The sequence below is a fragment of the Perca flavescens genome, chromosome 20 (assembly GCF_004354835.1).
Source record: "Perca flavescens isolate YP-PL-M2 chromosome 20, PFLA_1.0, whole genome shotgun sequence".
Classification (NCBI taxonomy): domain Eukaryota; kingdom Metazoa; phylum Chordata; class Actinopteri; order Perciformes; family Percidae; genus Perca; species Perca flavescens.
In genome coordinates this window covers 16,725,236-16,747,808 of record NC_041350.1, presented here as the reverse complement: position 1 = coordinate 16,747,808, position 22,573 = coordinate 16,725,236, and the positions used below count along the sequence as shown (strand labels likewise).

The 22,573-nt window shown below is 41.8% G+C and overlaps 1 long non-coding RNA gene across 3 annotated transcripts in view; it reads right to left on the bottom strand.

The window, feature by feature from the left end:
• The window catches only part of LOC114547140 (uncharacterized), a 100,368-nt gene extending 86,846 nt beyond the window's left edge, over window positions 1–13,522 (bottom strand). For all 3 annotated transcript variants that reach the window (XR_003691113.1, XR_003691115.1, XR_003691114.1), the window contains exons 1-3: window positions 13,288–13,522; window positions 6,055–6,137; window positions 5,896–5,947 (exon numbers count right to left, since the gene is read on the bottom strand). This is a non-coding gene — a long non-coding RNA (uncharacterized LOC114547140). The remainder of the gene's footprint in view (window positions 1–5,895; window positions 5,948–6,054; window positions 6,138–13,287) is intronic.
• Window positions 13,523–22,573: the final 9,051 nt, after the last annotated feature.

Here is a 22,573-nt window from a genome sequence, read left to right as displayed (position 1 = left end):
CTTTCCAACGGATGTGTATGGCTGAGGAGTAAAACGGGAGAGAAGAGAAATAGGAATGACGAAGGAAAGGAAGAAAGCAGTGGTGTGAAAGAAAGGAAGAAAGATGTGTCACACCAACACCTCTGTATTCTGTACCTGACACACTGACGAAAGAGAAAACGAGTCAAAGGGAGAAAGTTGCTCAGGTCCTAATGCCTATCAGTTCCTCTGCAGCTGACAGGAGATTGGTAGCTTAACAACAGTTGGGCGAAGAAGGCTATTATCTCAATCCTACAGTGTTCTGGATGGGTTCAACCTTGAACAGCTTGTAGATGATGAGCCTATCCATATGGTGTTTAAAACGTTCAGCGTATCCTAAGCCATTAACCTTCAGGACACCTTGCACTTGTCCTCCACTTTGACTGACAGCAATGTGTACATTTTATGAAACATCCCCACCATTAAGTACAATTTCAAGCACTGAATTATATCCCAATCACATATACCAGAGGCCCCTTAAAATAAGGCATTTTCTTTCACACAAAAAAATACACTTTACACTTTTAAAGAATTGTCTTTAATTTGTTTCACTTTAATCATCAGGTGAGCCCAATATTTATCTGAAACCCAGGTTGGAAACCACTGGTATAAACGATTTCTTACTGGTAATTGAAATGTTAGTATTGGTCAGATTTCTATCAGGTTTTGTTTGGTTAAAATGTGCAAATACCCGTGCTCACTCAAAGGCTGAGTCTCACTTTCAAAGGGATTTGCAACAGTGCAAAGTGGTGAGGACATTTAAGATGTTTTACAGACTGTGGCGTGTAGATTTAAGAGCAAAGGAGCTTGAGTGCTGAAGTGCCGAAGCATTTACAAGCCACTGCCACATCGTGAAGGACAAGTTAATGGGTAGCAGAGAGGAGGTGGATCATAATGCACTTTGTGGCCCAGGTCCAGCCCAGTCTTGACTTTTTAACAGGAATCTCAACCTTGCTCTCAGAAAGGAAGGACAACAAAGGAGAGAAAGTGATAGCGAAGAGGGAGGGAGGAAGTAATGGAGAGGCGGAGAGACAGTAAGAAAGATGATACAGAGGTTCTGGGGTTAGCTAATGTTGCCACAGAGTGCTTAGCTCAATCCAAGTCCACATCAACTCTAGTTTCAGGGTTTGGGTAATGGACATCAAACCCCTGGCACTCTCTCCGGAGCCAGGGAAATTAAAGTTTTCCAACTCCTGACTTGGCAGGAGCTGTGGCAAATGATACCTTTCACCTGAGAGGGAGGAAGAGAGACGCTGCAGCGAGAGTGATGTCACTGGCAGAGCTCTCTCAAGCCATTTCAGAAACAGCTGGAGCTGGAGACGCAACACATGAAATGAAACACAGAGGGTGTGACGTGCCAGCATCAATCTATATTGTATGTTATATTTCTATGACACAAGCTGATAAACTACAAATTACTATATCACATTGCCCTAACTGCCCTCTCTTTCTCTGGCAGTATGGCAGGCTGTGGCCCGTGCCAGGGTCTCCACTCTTCCTGCATCACTACCGTTTAAACTAACATGGACGTCCTGCTGCCCAACACGAGTCAGGCAGAGTGATCCCTTGTGCCTGCTTTTATTACCTTGTTGACACCAGCTGCTAGTTTTAAGCACTTTTAAATGCTGAGGCTCAAATCACAGAATTAATGCCGTTATTCCTGCCCAGCTTTCTTTTTGGCAGTGCTTTTAAGCCCCAGACTTAACAACAAGCCTGGGTTTTATGCATTCAGACAGCTGGTGGGAATAAGGCAGTTGCCAGTGGTATAAAACACTGCGTGTGTAATTGTGTGTGCGTTTATAAAATGTGGTAGGCGTGTGCCTTCGTGTGTGGGAGAGCATCTGAATATTAAAAAACTGTCTTTTAAAAGTTGCTTGTCCGTGGTCCAAATATTAAAATTGCACATTTGTCATATTGGTCAGTCTTTGAAAACAAGAATTTATCTGTCATGCTCAATATTTGGCATTAATAAAAGGTGATTAAAATGCGGTGGAAATGTAACATACTGGAAACCAAATGTTGCAGATTCCTCCTTCCTCTTCACCAGTTTGACACTCTACTTCCGCTCTCACCACACTGGCACGCTTCCTTACTACTGCGCCTGTGTGAAGTCACTCGCCTCACACACACACCACACTCATGAAAAGTATGCCCCGCCCATGCGCGCGCACACACACACACACACACACACACACACACACACACACACACACACACACACACACACACACACACACACACACACACACACACACACACACACACACACACACACACACACACACACCTGTACCTCTCCTTATGTGCAGAGAGTGTTGATCCCAGTTCTTCTCTCACACACAGTGAACATATGTCAGTCAGAAACAAGGCAGACTCTGTATTCCTTCTTCTGAATAAAAAGTTTGCTTCTCTTTTAATACAGCACTTCTAAAGTCTCCTCAGACTCATGTAGGTGACCTCGTTGTGTCAGTGTGCGTGCACGTCTTCAAATGTGTAAGCATGCACACGCGTGTGATTACAAAGGGAGGATCTGGGATGCCTTAGGTAAAACAAATACAGACTCTGATAGATGCCAGCAGCACCTGTCTGATTTACATTTCCTAATTGCAAATGAATTACCAAAGAACCATTTCGCCAGCACTGACAGGCAACACAACACAGAGATGGGTTCTACCTGAAGGAGAAAGTGTTTTCTTAGAAATATTTATAGGAGGCTTAAGGAACTTCCACATAAGCCAATGGTCCCCTGAAGTCTGTTTGAATGTATATAGGAATGCAAATGTATATGTACATACATTCGCAACTGTGGAGTTTATGCAAGCTTTGACTCTGCAATGCAGACAGAAAAACAACTCCGCACACAATCTTTGTGCACAAAACACAGCTCCTACCGTTTAAAAGGCAAGTTGCAATGATGCAAAGTTGGCCTAAGGTCCCATGATATTCATGTAATGATTTTAAATATTTATACATCTACCCATTGTCTTCATTTTATAATAAATTGAATTTATAATCAAGGTTACAAGGTCACAGGATTGCACAATGAAATGTATGTTAGAGCCCCTTCACATTACACACACACATAGAACATATAGAATATATACAGTTACTTAAATACAAATTCTTGTAAACATATATGCCTAGAGAGATTTTGGTTTAGTGGAAAAATGCAAAAGGTTGCGGTATGGTAATGTCAAAAAGATACCAAACCTAGGCCTTTACTAGGACTGCTGACCTAACATTTAAAAAATGATGACTAGGGATGCAACTAGGGATTATTTTCTATCAATCAAATCAAATTGCAACTTGTGTTCAACCAACAGTCTTAAACCCAAAGTTCAGTTTTCATAAACATAAATCACATAAAACAAGGATAAGCACAAAATCATCACAATTGACACGCTAATGTTTGGTATTTTTGCTCAAAAAATTACTTAAAGGACTAATACATTATCCAAATACTTGATAAATTGTCTGTTGATCGACTTATCTATTCATCAACTAATTCTTTCAGTTCTTATTATGGCACAAGAGTGTAGTCTGTGGTTGTGGTATTAGTTCTAAAAAACAGCCAAAAATGTTATGATAATACAATCTTTTCAGTGTTGTTTAATTGATAGGGGACAGTTAAAAAATCATTTTAGTTTGTAAAAAAAGAAATATTAAAAACTTAACAGATAAACACCTAATTTGTACCTGTAGTAATATGTAAAAGTACCAGATTGTTATTTAAAACAAATCAAAATTAAAGAGAAAACTAAAACTACAAGATCAAATTAGGACTGATGATGGCTTCTAGCTGAAACGCATTCAGTTCTGCCCACAATAAATAAGACTGTGTTTTCTGTTTTGTTTCTTTGGGAATTCATGTTGTGTAGCTACTCTATGATGACTCACCCTAAATTCTTTATTTATCAGGTTTCAAACTCACCACCTTCCCACCTGAACTAAGAAATGGTCTTGAGGGTCCAAAACAGGTCCAACAGGTTCAGGCTGACAAAACCTCGAGGCCCCCTTGCCCTAACTTCAGGACAACAGCAAACAACACCTGTCCAGATGATGTCATGCTCTCAAGGGTATCTCATACTCGCCTGAAGACTGAAGTCTAACCACCTTCTTCTTCTTCACCTCTCCCTGCCTTCCCTGAAACCATACACTTCCTGTTCCTATTGTTCGCCACTAGTGAGCATCAACTCTCTCAAATACACCTCACAATTAATTTAACAGCCCATTTAACCTAAAACACACTAGTATTTTGTCATATTTATCTTTGAACTGTACACCCTGCACAGTACAGGCCCAGACTACCGCCACTCTGACAAATGCTTTTTAAAAGCCACAACATTTTCTCAGTCATTGTGCTAAAGATAGAGCAGGAAATGACAGAACACCGAGATAAAACATGAAGTAGAGGCAAGAGAGGAATGCAGGTCAAAAGGCTTAGGTGACCCAGGTGGACGTAGGTATGAGTTGTGTATGTACATGCATATACAGTAACTCATGTGTTTGTATCCACGCAGTTATATGTAAAGAAAACAGAGGGATCAAAAGCACATATAAACCCAGGTTTACTCCTTTTATCTAAACTTTTCTTGTTTCTGCGATCGGAGGTGTGTTGTGGTAGCGAGTCAGTCGTCTTTGATTTGGGAGCATGGCGCTGTCACCACCACCGAGCACAAAGAGAGACACACACACACACACACACACAGAAGAGAGGAGCAGCTGTGAGTTGCACTCATCAGTTCAGATTGAGGGAGACACAGGCAGGCTGGTAAACAGACACAGATGTATGGAGCTGAGCAGAACAGAGAGTGGGAGAAAGAGGAAGGTCACACTTTCACAATGGGAAGGTAGCGGCAAAGTCAACAACACTTACTGCGTGACTAAAGCTACTGTAAAAAAAAAAAAAAAACAATAATAATTTGTTAAAAAGGGAAAATGGAACAGCTAAAGCTCTTCGATATATATTTTCTATACATTGTTATCTGATTTACACAACATTTCTGCAACAATGACCACAGCTTGAAGTCACTGGGATGTTTTCACTTGTCAAATTGTCATCATCCCAGATCTTCACTGGCCTCTAATGAGCAATAACCAAATAATATTCATTCGTGAAGAGAGCCCGAAGAAATGCTCCTGCCAAGAACTTACACACACACACACACACACACACACACACACACACACACACACACACACACACACACACACACACACACACACACACAAAAAGTGTGCATTCCCTTGTGTGTGAAAAGTGTGCATTCCCTTGAGAGACACACACGTGTGTGAAAAGTGCACACACACACGTGTGAAAAGTGTGCATTCCCTTGACACATATACACAAGTGTGTGAAAAGTGTGCATTCCCTTGAGAGTCACACACACAAGTGTGTGAAAAGTGTGCATTCCCTTGAGAGACACACACAAGTGTGTGAAAAGTGTACGTACACACACACACACACACACACACACACACACACACACACACACACACACACACACACACACACACACACACACACACACACACACACACACACACACACACACACACACACACACACACACACACACCTGTGTCAGCAACTGTTGCCTCCCCTGAGGGTGACACCCCACCTGGGAGCTCAATCCTGTCAATGCTCACTATCTCAGTTTCCCTTCAGTTTCACTGTAGCGTGTTCTCTCGTTACACTCATTCCCAGGGTCAGCACTGACCCCAGTCACTGCTCCAGATACTTAAGAAGGGGGCAGCATGATGGCGTAATGAGGGATCATTCTTTCACGTAAGGAGGTCACTTGAAAAAAGTGACAATGCGAAAATGTCCTTATACTGCAGGTATTAAGAGAAAAGGGGAAACAAAATGGCACCTACCGGTCGTCGCCTATGTTTTGGCAGAGAATGATGTAAGCCACGTGGTTGTTGCCTATAGAGAGAGAGAGAGCATCATCAAGAGTTCATGTTAGAGATATTATTAACTTTATTTCCCCCGAAAAATAATTTATTATTTTTAAATGAGTCTTTCATATGTACCTCGAGTGCAGGACCAACTGTAGGTTGGTGCCCTGCAGAATTGTTGGTTGAGCAGCTGATCAGTCCAGGTTTGACAGGATCTTCTGTGTCAGAATAAAGCACAGTAGGTAAGTGGACTAGTATGTGTTTCAACTGTAATTTCCATCCTTCTCTGACTTTCTCTCTCACTCTCAGTGGTCGCCCTTCTTACTTTACATAGAAGAAAAAAAAAAAAGACATTGCCATGTTTTCATAGAAAGCGAGATGCTTTTGTACTGAACTCCATGAACCTCCGCCCCCCCCCTTTCCCCTTTCGTGTTTTCTCTACATCACTCTTCTCCACCACACTATGCGGTGTACTATCACGTAGCCTGTTACTACAACAAAAAATCTGGCCAAGCAGTTTCCTAGACTTTTACACATTTTCTGAAATGTATTTCCAACAACACAACAACTTAATGTCCAAATAAACCTGTTTTACGTTTATCTAGAACACCTTAACTCTTGCTTTCCTTGTTTGCACCTTTTCCAGTTCTTAAAGAAACAAATGAGTCATTATCATGTGCCGCAGTTACAAATAGTTAAACTGTTACAAACTCTTCCAGTCAAGGCCTACTGATTCTATAGCCTCTAGGCTCCGGTAATGTCTAACCAGTCTGAGGTAAACATTTACCTGCAGAGCTGATCACACATTAATGACTGATCACCACCTGGAGCTAAACCATTCTCCAGTTCCTGACTTTAATTGCTAATAAGTTGTCCAGGTGTGTGTGTGTGTGTATGTGAGCGCGCGCACACACAAGACGGGATGTTTGTAGCCCGCAGGAGGTAGAAGTGAAAGACCACCAACTGAACAGCGAACCAGGTGGTGAAATCAAAGAGAAGACACGTCAGTCCAGCAACTGTTATCCTCAAAACAGCCAAACTCAAAACTTCAGGGGGTTCAATTTGTACTCTTTGCAGCTGCTGCTAAAAACATCTGAGCTTCAGAGAGACAAACATGCTGCAGCCATGCAGATTCTAGTTTTGCAATTTCCACTTATTCTTTCCTTTTTTTCTGAAAAAATGCCACACATGAGCTATGCATTTTGACCCATACATAGGAACTCAAAGATAGGATATACTGGCCTCTGCTGCTTCAAGTTTTGAGCTTTTTTCAGTTTTTTCAATAAGCGCAATACTACCTGGTTCCTGTATAGTTAAAGGGTAGGGAGACTTGCTGGTTTTTGCTAAGTTATTATTAAGATATGATTTATGTAAAGCAACTAAAACATTTTGTGAAATAGCCCATTAAAAAGGACACTTAAACCTAATGGAAAACAGTGCATCTTCAGTGGTGAACAACAACTGCCATTCTCTGCGTTTCACTCAGGATTGTGTCACCCCATCACGCTGTTTTAACACAACATGCTGTATATTCAACTGAGGAAGTATTGATAAAATTACGTTTTAGGTTAGAAGGAGATCATAAAGGATAAAAGAAAAGCCAACAATGCTCGTTTGACTGTGACAAAACTAGTTTCATGCCCTACAGGCCCATTCACCGGCATAATCGCCACAACCTTAGTTTCCGAATCGGTCAGAAGGGCACACTGTTTCCTGCGTTGGCACTGCAAAACGGTTCATTATGAATGTTAATTCCTAGGGATACTGAGCTAAGACCTCCATAACTAAATTCTCCGCCTGTGAGAAACACAGCTTTTTTTTTTTTTTTTTTTTTTTCTATTGTCAAGTGTAAGTCTGCTGAGAGATGCAACTTTTCCTTCTTTACTCCTACCATCACCTTGAAAGCGAAACAAGCGTTGAGACTCCGGTGGACCCACGACATATTCTCATTTAGTGGCTGCGCTGTTGTGGGATGTCATGGCTATTAATTCTATCTGAGCTTCATTAATCCACATTTTCCCCATTCAGCCCCCCTGTCCTTAATCATCATTTCAGCCTTTGCCAGCATGGCCTCTGGTGGCCAAATACAACTAGGGTCACAATGTGTTCCCTCAGCACTTTGGGAGTATGTGCACACATACACATACAAAACACAGATAATAAAACAGGGCATCCATCTCAATCACACAGTGTTGGACCCATGTCATTACATTCCTCTCACTGGGGTGAAGCATAGAAAGTTTATACACAAACGTACACTCACAGACAACTGTGCATAGAGAACTATTACAGGCAGAAAGTCGTAACGCTTTCCAGGTTGCGACATTCACTAGACCGAATTCATCTTGTATGGCACTCTTGAGTGATATCTCATTTGTGAAGAAGCTGAAGGTCAATCCGCAGTGAGTGAAGAGAGGGAGGTAAAACTAGAATCAGAAGGGAGGCTTTAGAAACTCTAGCTGTTAGGGGGGGAAAAAGAAACCCACACTGGCAATTGAGTGGTGTTGAAAGAACTGACAACTATCAAGACCGTCTTAGCACAGCTCAGTCCAGGTGGGCGATTGGTTGGAAACCGCTTATTGTTCCAGCAGATCTGAGCTGTTTGCCGTTATCTGAATACCAAATGGTTCCAATTTGCTGCTTGGGGGAGGAGGGGGGGGGAGAATACCACGGAGGGGGCCAACACACACAATGGAAACTGGAGAGGGTAATCTGATGGAAATCTCTGAATGTTCCTCTCCCTGCTTGCTAAAGGTTAGCCTGCTTAACTGTCTGTCTGCTGGGTGGTTGCTTATTATTCATTCAGAGAGACAGACCGACAGAAACACATGAGAGAATGGGTGTATCCATAAGAGGAAATCAAGATGGTGGGTGGTAGTTTTGTCAGTAATATCAGTTGCTTTTCCTTCTCTATAGGATCTGATATTGGATGGTTTCCCCTCAGCTGATGTTTGACTTTTGACTCAAGATCATCAGCTGACCTTTGACCTCTAGATACCTCAGCAGCGCCCATCATCTAAGTCTACAACTCAGCCTTTCTCTCCAATCGGATTCTTCTTCACTCTCTCACACACCAGCACAAGCAAATCATCCCACCATACTGCCCCCACTCATATAAAAGCCATTTCATTTCTCTAATGCAGAAAGCACATACTGAGAGCAGTGGGAAAAGAGGCGAGGATTTGTCTGTCTGCATCTCAGGACTGTAAGCACATAGAATAACTGTCACAGAGCACAGGCAAAAGCCCTTAGCATTGTGACAGAGCAGATGTTAAGAGTAATGACAGTGGAGATTACCCAATAATTGTAGCAGTGTAAATCATTTCGGGGGAATCAAAGGAGGATGAACTACGACTGAAGCAAAGAACACCTTATTGTTGGTATGAATATGTAAAAGAGAACAATTTATATTATGTGCTTTTTCCTTTTTCTAAATGTGTATAGGCAGACTGCTCATATGTAGTTGCATAAAAGGGGGCAGAAGCATCCAGAAATGAGTCCCTGCCATGTTTGTGGTGCTGGTTGTGGGGGGAGATAATGGCGATTATGACGATGTGGCTGCTAGCGTTATTGTTTGTGTTCGGGAGCTAATCGCTGGGATGCAAGCTGCTGCCTGAGGCCAAGGATAGAGGACAGAGAGGCCCCTCAATCTAAGAGTGTGATGACACATTTCTCCCTAACATCCCATAACAACATCGTCCTCCCCCGACCTCCAGCATCAAGCCCTCACCAGTATCCTGCCTCCCGCAGTCACAGTTCACCAAAGCCTGCATGGGTCAACAGATCATGGGCCCTGACACCTGCTAGGAGCCTGTCTGTGTGTGTGTGTGTGTGTGTTTCACTTGCTCTTGTGTGCACTTGTGAGTGTAAGTGTGTGTCCCTCTCACTTGCTCTGTTGTCGCCTTGATTGTGTAATAAACTTTATTCAGTTAACCGTGAATTATTGTTAATTGAACTAAAAAGTAATTTTATTAATTGAAACAGAGGGGGGAGGGACAGACCAGATTAACGATGTAAAAGGAGTGTTTTTCTCTCCCTCGCTCTCACATCTTGAGACTTTTATCTTGTCTAATTCTTTTTCTCATTACAGTTCTTCTCACCATATATACCCCCCCTCCATCCCCCATCCTGCACTTGCAGTAAAAAGCCAATAATCTACTTAGCCTCACACCCATCTTAAAATCAAGACAAAGTAAGGCTGAAACATTTCTGAAGAACAGTACTGCTGGTCTGCCGCTTGTGCTCTAAAATGCTTGTTTGCCAAAAGCCAATAGCTCTTTTCACACGTATACTGTATATTTACTGGTGTTTATCACGTACATTGTTTTGTCATTCACACAAGCAACGCCTTAATGTTTTTAACAAAAATGTCCACTGCTGTAATTTAACACCTTTGTTTACACAATATGCAATTATGGATCTTTAGCACCAACGTTGCTATGCCAAATTTGTCTGATTTACCATCATTGGATGTATATCAACTTTTTATTCATATGGTGCCCTGTTAAATGCTAAAAAAGATGAATGGTAAAGGCTGCATGTGTTAAAGCAGCGAACATATGCATTATGCAAAAGCAATAACACATGCACTTGCACAATCACGATCACCCATACATCCTGCTAACACCGTTGGGTACAAGTAAAGCTGCAAAGAAGGACTACTGGAGCATCGTCTTTCTCATCTCTCTCTTGAGAAACGTAAAAAGTGTCCATGTTAGAATAAAGCCCATTCTAGACATTGCACTTGCTAACAAAATCCATCCTTTTATGATAAATACAAAATAACTGAATAGATGTTTGAAGGAAAAGACTGTCAACACTACAATACATGCGGTTTGTTCACTAGCATACACCAAATACATTACATACATTGTTATAAGTCACACAAGCAACACCTTTTAACAAAATGTGACCATTCACAGAATTTCACATACAACCACCAATACTACTAAAGCCCTCTGCTGCAAGAAGAAGTGTTACATGTAAGTCATCCTCTCCTAGTCTCCACAAACCTCATCCAGAATTCTAATACTAGAAAATCTATGTGGGAGAGTGAACTATGCTGCATAGAAGGGGAGCAATGTTTTGGAATTCAACCCGCATACCAGGGCTACTGCAGTGCTTCAGGAAACAGTCACATTCCGGTAAACACGTGTGGAATTACCAGGGCAAGAGCTCCTGGTCACCAGCCTAGCCAAATATTATCTCATACAGCACAATATCATAGCCCCCCAATACATAGCAACTATTGGCTGAGTGGGAGGAAGTGATGTATATTGACTTTTCATTTGTGTCTTGCTGACTCTGCTGACAAAAGGACCAAACCACTTCCAGCTGCTAAACCTAGAGAAAACAACCGCGTTCTGCTGAACATGATTCAGCTGCATTTTGCTTCTCAAATGAGTGTTTTCATCAAGCACTTCTGTTCTGCTCTACCGACACAATTGTGAGTCAGTGGTTAAAGTAGCTAAATTACACTCACACCATTATCACAGTAATATTCTACTAAAATGATTAGTACATTACATCTAATATGACCAAATGAGGCCTACAAATGACATAGCGGCTCACGTTAATGAGATCCATGTACACAATAAAATAAACATTATCCAGCTATTCCTGCTGATCTCCCCCGCATTAACACGTGACCTTTGTAACATGAACATTCTTGTCCAACAATACCAATCGTCCTCTCTATTTGTCTATCTATAGAGTGTGTCTCAGCCAGCTAGCACCTTGTCAGTCATAAAAGCAGAGAGGGGGGGGTAGGAGGAGACGGAGGAGGGGATAAGAAGAGTGCCATTACCAGTGTTCTGGACCCATGTCTTCCCAGGGTGAATAATTACGTCTGACATGTCGTGAATAGGGAGGGACATTATCGCAGTGATCCTCCGTACCCCCTCTGTGTGTTCCCTTGCACACACACACACACACACACACACACACACACACACACACACACACACACACACACACACATTAGGGCCCCACTGAATGATTTAGGGGGTCTGTTAATAATGCAGGGGCTCCTAGAGCTAATTAGGTAAGTAGCAGAGGGCGCCGGCTGTGACGCCTCAGCTCACTGATACGAGCTGTAAAGGAATGAAGCATCGACTGCACACACATACTCGCACACAGAGTTTAGGTTTATGTTTCACCACACTAGCCCCCACCTCCTAACCTCAATAATAGCCCTGATTGTTTTCAAAAGGGATGGATTAAATGTGTGCTTACGATTAAGTTTCATTATTGATCATGGCGCAAAAATGGAGGCCTGCAGCAGCTTCACTATTCTACTTTTTATCCGCATACATGATCAATTATTAAAGAGATGAGGAAAGGTAATAGGTAACAGGTCTGTATGCTGTGGCCCTTAGGTATTTTGACAAGCAGCATCAGAGGTTGAAAGGTAACAGGGATCTGTGTGCTCCAAACAAAATCAATAGAAAGTTATTATCTTGAGAGGGAACAAGTGGAGAGCCAAGGTGGGCCTTGTCACGTGTACTCTCTCTCTCTCTCTCTCTCTCTCTCTCTCTCTCTCTCTCTCTCTCTCTCTCTCTCTCTCTCTCCCCCCCCCCCTCCTCGCTCTGGCGCCATAGCTGTCAGCCCTGTAAGTGCAGTGTCAGGGTGATTAGAGAGCAGCACGGGCCAGACAGAGCACAGACAACCTCCAGACACGCAGCGCCACAACAAGCCTCAGCCCAGGGTCAAGCCTACTTTGTCAGCCTCCCTGCCTGCAAGATGGGCCCCTTCGGTGCACAATCAGGAACCATCTTGTATAAGATATGGCAGGGTTGGTGATATATAGCTGTTTTATGGTACCCAGGGTAAAAGCAATCATATTTAAAAGGGTTGGTCCACCCAAAATACAAGAACATATTTTCTTACTTACCCCTGTGGTATGTGACTCTGTTCTGAGATATTGAGATCTCTGCCTCCACCCAAATACAGAAGAGGTGGATATAATTAACTACTTTATACTGAAGAAATAGTCACTAATACTAATTATTATTAATTATTATTATTATTATTATTATTATTATTATTTGGATGCACCATTCCTATAATACACTGGAGAAAAACTGCATTCCAAACAATGGTATGGTTGGGGATAGCAGTATGCTCAATAAAAAATGTTACCAAGAGAGGCAAAACATGAAATGTTGTTTGTTGAAACATGATTTGATTAAGTAGTCAAATCAGACCAATTTCCACTTGGTGATGTAGCATGTGCTCTTTTGTTAAGTTAGAAGATAACCTATGACAACATACAAGAGCAAACTCTAAAAAAGCTGTGGAGAATAAAAGCTTATTTACCTAACTTTAAACAGTAGGCCTATATTAAATATAACGTAACAGGCCATGTACCTTGCTTTCCAGGATCCATAATTCTCGCTGATAACTCGCTACAAAGAGACGACAGGACGTCAGGTTGAGGTTTCCACTACACGAATATGGTTTTCAGAGTTTCAGAGTAGATAAACGTTTGACTACATAAAATGACAATGGCGTAAACACGAGGTTTGTTTCAGTCCAAATTATTTACGCACCTGACATCACGTTTAACATTAAAAGCTACGTAGACCAAAAAAAAAAAAAAAAGAAACTCACGTAACGTAAGAGGAAAGAGGCGCAGCAAATTTTCTGGAGGAAAAGAAAGTTAGCTTAATATTGGATACCTTAAATATTTCAATTCCACTTCACATATCTTGTACGTTAAAGCAAATCAGTAAAACTACAGTGAATGAGGACTTTTAACGCAGGGGAGAGGGGATCCATTTTTGACAATTTGCAAAAGTTTTGATAAAACATTATCACAGGATAGCTTATGAGTAATATCAAGCAAACTTCCTTCTAATCAAGTGTAACCATAGGTTTTGGCCATTTGGCCAAAAAACAACAGCCTTAAGATATAAAATGTGATTAATGTAGTTTGTTTTTAATGCTGGTTACCAGTAGCCTACTGGAATAAAGGAAGTAACATGATACAGATGTAATAAAGTAAAAAAATAAATAAAGCAATTTACTGGGGTGAAAAAGTTCCTTTTGGCCTTAGGAATAGTGATTAGACAAAATAATCTTGACTTAATGTCCCCTTGCTTGCTCTTTGCTGACCTTTCAACCATATCTGTCAAAAGCTCATAATGAAAGTCAACTAAAAAAAACCTGATTGTGTACAGATTAAACAAACAACATACGTGTTCATTGGAGAGAGCTACGCTAGTTAAATATTGTACTTGGCAATTGGCAAATACCTTTCTCTATATCTCATTATGCTTACATCCGTACATTCAAAGTAAATATGATACTCGTCTCCCAAGCGATTTTCATCACAAATGCCCCATACTTAACACACAGACATGAGATGGATATTAATTATCTTATATAGCTCTTGGGGGGAAAAGTGAATAACCACAGTTCAATTATGTTGAACTATTCCTTTAAATCACAGCCACCCAGCAGTCTAAACACTGCAACTTGAAAATATTGTGAGGTAAAGAACCATGACACCTACAAACAGTTCTGTTACAGGGGGATTATTTTGTAATTTCTCTGTCATGGATGGTGGTGTGTGTGGTTAGAAGGTGGATTCAAACAAGGATATCCACCATACAATCTACATTTTTTTCATATGTTTCCTTTTTTTTTCCAAGTTCCCTGCAGCGCGCACTTGTTGACAGATTGCTCATTAGTGTGACACAAACTTTCAGCACCGTCTGCAGTTTCAGGAGTTCACCAGTTCTTTCCCATCCCACAGCATAAGGGAAAGCTATAGCCTGTCTGTACTCTACCTGTATGTGATAGCTATAGCCTGGGGGTTGACAGTATCTAATCACAGTCTCAACAGGTGAGGAGATGAGACGGCGCAGACAACATGGCACCACATGGAATTCCTACACTATCATAATGTGGATCAAACCACACACACAGTATTCATGATTTATGGTAAACATATACCACTCTCTACTTTGATGCTAAATATAGTAAATAATGTACAGTACATAATCCACCACACATGGTATCATATCATATATCATATCATAATACATCATATTATGTTAGAGGGTGGAAGCATTTTCTGAGTCGACAGGATCAAATATAACAAATGCAAGACAAAAACCACTGTGTTCAGGTATCTGTTTGAGTACACAAACATTATTGCATTAATGTTGATTTATTTACAATGTGATGTTCCTCAGCACAGCTCTTGAAGTTGTTTGACCTCGTCCTCACCTCGACAGCACAGAACCTCGTCAGACATAAAAGCCGTCGAAGGGGGCAGAAAAAGCCAAACCTCCCCAGGGGAAGGAAAAGTAGAGGAGTGGGAGGAGACGGAGGAGGAGAGAGAGGAGGATGGGTGTCACTGCCTCCACAAAGCCCTCTTATCCTTTAGATATCAAAGCACTGTACTCCCAGCATAAAATATTATCAGAATGATATGACTCACCACAGGGGAAGAAGTTAAAAAAAAACAAGAATAAAGAAAGAAAGAAAGAAAAAAAGAGAGCAGTTTTATCATTGTAAAATGTGGGTGTGGGATTTCATGTGGCTTTGGCAGTACACAGACACACAACAGTGTTCTTAAAATATGTTTTTGATATCATACAAAGAAAGTATTGTGTGACGCATCTTCCTCACTGAGGTGAACGTGGAGTGAACAAGACAGAGAGGATCTCTTCTCACACAGCACCAAGATGACGTCTGCAGCACTCCCAGGTGACTGACAAATAAAAAATATATGGCAACTGCATGAAATAGTGGGATATACAAATGTATTGTTATAACTTAAGAATAATAATAACAGTGACCTGTTTCTTAGGCACCAAGTGTTCACTCTCTTCTCCTTTTTTATTTGCTTTCTAAAGAGGAAGTATTTAGGATGTAGGCCAGATGGGTACACAGCACTATTGTATGGTTGACAGAGAGATGACCTTGTTGCGCCTTTGTGTGTGTGTGTGTGTGTGTGTGTGTGTGTGTGTGTGTGTGTGTGTGTGTGTGTGTGTGTGTGTGTGTGTGTGTGTGTGTGTTTAATCAGACAGAGAGGGGGGATTAGAGACCAGGCACCTGGCAGGTGGAAACAGTCTGTACTCATCTGATGCCCTCTTGTCCTTCTGCACTCATACACACACACGCAATATGTAACTTGGTCATAACCGTAATGTCATATTACAGTGCGTACAACCACCTGAAGTGTATCTTTGTTTCAGATTGTGAGGCCTTGCTGTGAGTTGCCCTGTGGTAGCCCCCCTGTAAGACTGAGAGTAGAAAAGGAAATTACACAAGCAAGAACCTTGAAACAAGACATAAATGCCTGCATACACAGAGCAACTAGTTTCTTAAATGACTTTCTACTGTAGCCTGGGAGTTTCCTAATTTTAGAGTGAACTACAAGCTAGGAAGAGACACTCTGGGTCTTTATAATATAGTGCAGTGGTTCCTAACCTTGTGCTCGGCACCCCCACAACAGTTTGATGAATCTGAGATGATAAACCAGACACTTGTGGCCCAACAGACATGTGAAAAATGCAACATATACTGCCATTACTGACCAGCTTCAGGCAATGGTATATGTTGTATTAGAGGGCAGGGCAGTGAATAAAATAAATTCATTTCTAGCACATGACTGACATCGTAAAACTCTGAGGAAAAGGTTAGGGAGAAATTCCTGCAAGGTAAATTAAGTTGATAAATATCAAGCTCAAAAATCATACAGCTCCATTCTGACTCCTGTCAGCCATCTGTTATGGCCTGCTCAAAGATACTAGCTCAAGTAGAGTCATCAGTGTTAAGTTAAAACAAACACAGTAATTACCCTAATTAAGATCTGGCAGATTCCTTTAGATTAATAGTAGCCTCTTTTAGATACTAGAGAAGTTGATATCAGAGGAGAGAGAAAAGAGGATTAGACAAGGTCAAGCAGAGGAGTAGGAAGGTGGGGAGAGACAAGTAAATGTAATATATATATATATATATATATATATATATATATATATATATATATATATATATATATATACATATACTGTATATAAAACAATATTTTTTTAAATAAATGAAAAAATAAATGGAGAGGTAAAATTGGTGGTTGATTAAAACAAAAGGGGATGGTCTGTTAAAAGGAAAGGAAATAAGTTAAGAAGGAAAGATAAGGAAGGGGAGGATATTGTGCGTCTACAGTCCGGATGATCGTGTAGGCCTTTTTTCGGCTGCACCAGGAGTAAATGGCTCTGCAGGCGCCTGTCACTCTGAGGGGCCAGCATGGGACGATCAGCGATGATGACGGGGGCACGGACCTGTGTCAAGATGCTGAACCCAGCTGTCAATCAAACCACTCTGCCCTGTGGGATGACAAGGATGGGCCTTAATCATGCTGAGGAGAGAGAGGGACGAGAAGGAGTGATGGAAAGGCACGAGAGAGAAATTAGACAGGGAGAAATGAGAAAAGATCAGAGAAAGACAGGCAGACATAGAGTTGGTAGAGAGAGAGAGAGAGAGAGAGAGAGAGAGAGAGAGAGAGAAAAGTTGTTTTCAAGCTGATTATTTATTCAAGAAATTTACTGATGTCATTTAACTTTTAACTATTGAGGAAACCTAAACCCAACAGGTGATTGTGTAACCACATGAAGTTTGCACCGTTCGGTAACAGGCAGTGAAAATTGCAGCTATTCCCTTTTTAATTTAGGCTTCACCATGGAGCCAGCTATCTTGGGAAATGAAATATTTGTTGTCCCTCTCCATAGTAGGCAATATGACACTGTCATTTGACAGCCAAAAGGCCTGTATGAGTCATCCTCCAGCTATCGAAGACTGTAACCCCCAGGCCTCTTGGGAACATAGAGGAATGACCAGGGAACCAGTACAGTAGAATACAGAAAAAAAGACTCTATCCCACAGTCAGTTTTCGCTGGAGCTCCAGCAAGCTGTTTTCAATTAGCGCTCGCTGATTCTCAGTGTTGGTCTACCACATCATTTCAAGTAAATGCAACCATAACTTAAAGCCACAATGTTTGGTTTGGCCATAAGGGAATCTGTGCTTCTCTCCTTTCTCTTGTCAGTGTTAGCCACCGAAGAAGTCCTCTAACATGCATTTGTGTTGTATGAAAATGTAATACAAAACTCACCCACTCAACTGCAGAAACCACCAGATGCAACCAGAGAGAGAACAAAACACGTCAGCGTTATAATCAGAATAAATTTGTGAGCGTTTGTAAGAATACACTTCTTCAAAGATGTTCTCTTGGGAATGAGGCATGAGTGCAGCAGTACTTTAATAGTTAAGTAAAGTCAAGTTTATTTGTACAGCCTAATATCACATGCAATGTCTCAGTGGGTTTTATATATGTCCCCAAAAGCTATGGTTCCTGACCCATACCCTGAGGTCTAGAAAGAAAAACAAAAACAAAAACCTGAACACGTTAGGAAAATAATGAAAAGAAAGTTTGTCAATTTTAATATGATCTGTTGCTTTTCAACTCTTTTTGTCTGCTTCAAGTCATAAATTGTGTTTTTAACCCTTGTGTGGTGTTCATATTTTTGTTACACAGCCAATGTTCCACCACATTATTAGGTTTTTAAATCAATACAGCCATAATAATTTATGTAAAAATACTTAACAGATGTTTACTTTAGCTCAATTACCAATGATATATACATCATTTATGGTTCATATTTGCCATTTACCCCAGTGAGATCATATTTATGATCACATGATCATTTTTGTTTTTTGTGAGAAAACAAGGAAATTCAATTATAAACAATGTAAAAAAAAAAAATACAAACAATATTTTTGATCATTATTGGTGCTTATTTCTTAGAACTTAATCAGAACAGGTGAAAGTACTTGAAATGTAACAATTTTGTGTGGGAATAGCAGGTGGAGAAAGACAACATTCCCGCACATAGACACCTACACTCAGACAGATGCACAGACACATAGACACACACACAGAGACACACACACACACACACACACACACACACACACACACACAGCAGGCCCAGTTAGGAGGAGGACATAGTTAAAGGAGAATTCCGGCCAATTTTTACGTTAATCTTGATCGCTATAGCTACGCGAGTACTTTCGATAGAAAAAACCCCGACCCGAATCAGTGCAGGTAACACGGAGAAGCTGCAGCTACGTACTAGAAGCGTCCCCTGAGCTAAAACGGCAGTGCTCGGGGCAAGTTTTAGAGTGCCTTTGTGCCTCTTAACAGACACAAAATGCAATTAATATGTCTGTGCCACAAGAACAGGGCCCTTACGTGACAACAAGATGCGTTTTCAACTCAGACATTGTTTAAATTCACCTACCCTGGTCCCTGTTTCGATCCTGCCAGTAGCTAGCTTGCCCTGCTAGCTGATAGCCGTTAGCTGCTAGCTGCCGTTTGGTGAGTGTATTCAGACAGGCTTCTGTGATAATCATCCCAAAAACAATCCACGGAGCGGTGGTGGTGTGGCTATGTCCTCCAGAGGACAGGTCATGTCATGTCTTGAAGTGTATTCCCCCCTAAAAAAAACAATAGTGCGGTAGTAGCTGTTAGCTGCTAGCTGCAATCCGGTGAGTGTGTACAGCCAGATAGCTGTTAGCCATTAGCTGCTAGCTGCCATCCGGAGAGTGTATTCAGCCAGGCATCTGTGCTAATCATCCCAATAAAAATCCACGGAGTAGCTATAGCGATCATGATTAACGTGAATTCTCCTTTAAGTTTCATACCATCTACAATTATTACACAATTATTATACTTGGGTCCAGTAGACCCAAACACCTCATATGTAATAGTTATGTGTAGGGGGGGGGGTACTGTGTGCAGTCGTGTGTACCGTTTAATGTTCTTCACAGAAAATGAGCCAAGGCCAATGAGTTTGAGTTAGAAGAAATAATAAATAGTATCATTTTTCTTTAAGCAAACATTGAAAACGGGTCCCACACACCCAAACACCATACAAGGGTTAATACACATAGGTTAAAAATGAGCTGCTGCATTTTTTTCAAAAGTTAGTCTGCTGCAGGAAACGATGGGGACTACTGGATTTAGATGAGATCCTCATTCTAGATTTTATCTAGTTCTAGATAGCATATTCCTCTCAGTGAGGTGCATTTTGCAGCAAAAATCACATGTAGCATATTCTCCTGGTGACCAGTAAAGGAATGGTGTCTGGTGCCTGGCTGCAGAGAGATGGGGTCAAAGATGCCAAAGATGCACATAGTATATAAACATAATAATACAAATTAGTGCAGTCAGATATTTCCCAGTTCATTGCCAGGGCTTCATCCAATTTGCCTTTCAACCACAGTGTGAGTGTTTAAATTCAAGCATCCCTACTTTACCAGTCTGGGTCACAATCCAAGAGGGTAGATTGGCCAAAACCTTTGATCTGGAGATCAGAGTCTGAAACTTGTTCTTTATGCCAGAAATATTTGTATTTGCACGTGAGTGTGTGTGTGTATTTATGTATGTGGGCATGACAGAGAAACAGACAGGTAGAGAGAGCGAGAGACAGTTAGGGACAGCTTTCAGGGGACACTGTGAACCAAGAGAAAAAGCCAATGATCTTTCAGGGCCCAGATGTATGTACAGTGTCCCTGAGGTGATCAGAGCTGTGACCTGACACTCCAGCGTCCCAGCATGCTCGGCAGATGTGGGTCAACTGACATCTGTTTCTCACCACAGCCTGGGCTCAGCTCAGCTCGGCCCGACCCAACGCTGCTGCCATATTCATCCTAATAACCACTCCCATAATCACCAGGGATTATTCTAATATTAGTGAGCACACGCACGCATGCACACACACACACACACACACACACACACACACACACACACACACACACACACACCGTGACTGCTCTGATTAAGGTATAGTGCTCCATATGGTTTTTTGGAGGATTTTTGGGGGGATTAGTATGTTTGTAGCCCTTCAGTGAAAAGCCTTGAAAAAGCCATTTTAGAGATGACTAAATAGAGTTGCTGCATAAATAATATTGGAAAATAGCCTGGGCAAGAGTGTTAGTGTTTGGGTCGGGGGGTGAGATGTGGACTGCCAGCAGAGGTGCTCTGACAATGAGAATGCATTATGAGGCTGCTGCGCGGATATCTGGCCTTGAAGTTAGGCATTGAAGGGAGACATCAGTGTGCTATTCTGCTACCATAAAGGAGGGATTATGAACCAATGACAGGATGTGTGAATCAAGATGGCACACTCACCACACAACAGGACTAGAAAGATACACTGCAGGGGGCTGTCAAGACAAACCCAGAGTGAGCTGGGAGGATTACCATATAATGATGAAAGATGATGAAGACTGATGAATAGATTGTTGGCGCTTTAGTCATGGGGGAGGGAGGACAACTTGCTTCTGGTGAGGAACTTGACATTTCCAGCGTGGCAGCCAGAGCTTAGGATTTCCAGTGCAAAGAAATGTGCTGATTTTTTTATTCCAGCTGTACTTATTTGAGTGATTATTTGTGCATTTTCTTTCATGTAAGTTAGCTTTTATATTTGCCTTGTACGCTTGTTAACTCATTACATTCTCTACACAGTCTTTTTATATTGTGTGTGTGAAATCATCTTTCTTGCCCCTTCTCCAGCTCTGCTTTTTTCCCTAAGAGGTCTATTTGTGGAAGTCATGGCCTGCTGCTGTTTATGATTCTCACTGGGCCCCTATTGCTGGTGATTTTTCCCTGCACGCACACACACACACACACGCACACACACACACACACACACACACACACACACACACACACACACACACACACACACACACACACACACACACACACACACACACACACACACACACACACACACACACACACTGGGTTCTTACTGCTGAACTTCATTCTTTGCTGCAGCTGCATCTGTTGTCACCATGGATACCTTGTTTATTACTTAACCCCTCCTGCTTACAAACACACACACACACACACACACACACACACACACACACACACACACACACACACACACACACATGCTATGACAGAGAAATAGGCAGGCTGCATCTCCCTCTGTGTTAGATTTGGTGTTATAGGCCCCATCGGATCACAGCCCCCAGCAAGCTCAGGCCCATATACACAAACACACACACACAGCAGTTGGCCTTGGTGGATGCAGCAGGCCCATGCTAAACACAGAGCCATAAGCAGCACACTACCTAATGACCTCCAGGCTGGTCTGGATAATGGCATTTGTTAAGGCTTTGACTCATCCTGCGTGAGGAAGGAGGCCAGTCTGGCTACTTTTCCTCTCACACATCACTTATATAAATTGAGAAACTAATAGTAAAACAGCAAAAACATCTTGGTGGTGAGGTTTAACAATGAATCTGCAAAGTGTTGGGTGTGTTCATGCATATGTGTCCATGTGTAGAGGGCGTTAGTGAAAGGCCATCCTGCTTAGCGGGCGGCAGCATGCAGGCAGGTTTTTCACGAAACGGGGAATCTGTTATGCAACATGTGAGAGCCTGCTAATCTCACCGAACAGCCTGCTTGTCCTGGCCACCTCTTGGCCTGTGCACACACAAATACGCTCACACTCGCACACCTCCTGGTCATGTTTCTAGCCATGCATGGCTACACACCCAGGTGGCCTTAATGGGTTTAAGAGCAGTCGGAGATCCTCATGCGCTTCTTTCCAGACCTGAGCCCTC